Raw genomic sequence first — 1,020 nt, 5'->3', positions numbered from 1 at the left:
TGAGGACCCCTGATTTAGTGCAATATAAAAAATGCAAATAATTTTTTCTGCAGACCACCAAAATTGTCTCACGGACCACCAATGGTCCACGGACCATCAGTTGGTGACCCCTATTTTAGTCCAACCCCCTGCTTAGGCAGGAAACCCTACATACCATTTCAGACAAATTTGTCCAAGATTTGAGGACTCCGGCCTCAGGCAAGGGGGTTGGCCTAGAAGATCTCCAAGGTCCCTTCTGATCCTCTGAGTGTAAACTTTCTAATCAAAGGGTAATCTGCGTTTACCCATCCCGATTGTCAAGTTTAGTTAGGAGCAAACTTGCTGGCGGTACTGCAAAACAGCCACCGGCCAGTTGATGGCGCCCAAGAGAGACTGAAACTCTTCACCTGCCATCAGGTGGCCGAGCCCATCTTTGCAAATCGAGGCTCCTAAAAAAAAAAAACAGCCACCATGATGCATTTCGGAGCACTCGTCAGCAGCCTCGGTTCTTTCTGCACCTTGCTCTAGAGCAGTGTTTCTCAACCTTGGTAGCTTGAAGATGGGTGGACTTCAACTCCCAGAATTCCCCCAGCCAGCGCTGCTGGCTGGGGGATTCTGGGAGTTGAAGTCCACCCATCTTCAAGCTTCCAAGGTTGAGAAACACTGCTCTAGAGGAGCCCACCTTTTGAAACCCAATCGTATTTATTGCAAAAAAAAAAAAAGGAGTCGATCTGGCTAAATGGGGGATCCAGTTCGCCCTGTTTGCCTAGGAAAGCGGGTAACACGGATCGGGATCTTCCCTGCCTGGCAGCCCTTCCTGGAAATCGGGCGATGCAACAAGATCACAACAACACTTGGCCATTTTCAAAAATTGCCTTTTACATAAACCCCCCCCACCACCCCGCCCCTCCCCTTTATTTAAATTTCCGTCCGGGCTTGGTCCAATCAGAAACGGCTCATCGTCTTTGAATGGCACCGCCGCCCCCGCGCCGCTCCCTCTCTCTCTCCCTCCCTCCCCTTCCTCCCCCCCCACCCGCCTCT

Source organism: Pantherophis guttatus, chromosome 1 (genome assembly GCF_059756535.1).
Source record: "Pantherophis guttatus breed Tessera chromosome 1, ASM5975653v1, whole genome shotgun sequence".
In the NCBI taxonomy this organism is placed as follows: Eukaryota; Metazoa; Chordata; class Lepidosauria; order Squamata; family Colubridae; genus Pantherophis; species Pantherophis guttatus.
This window is presented reverse-complemented; position numbering follows the sequence as displayed.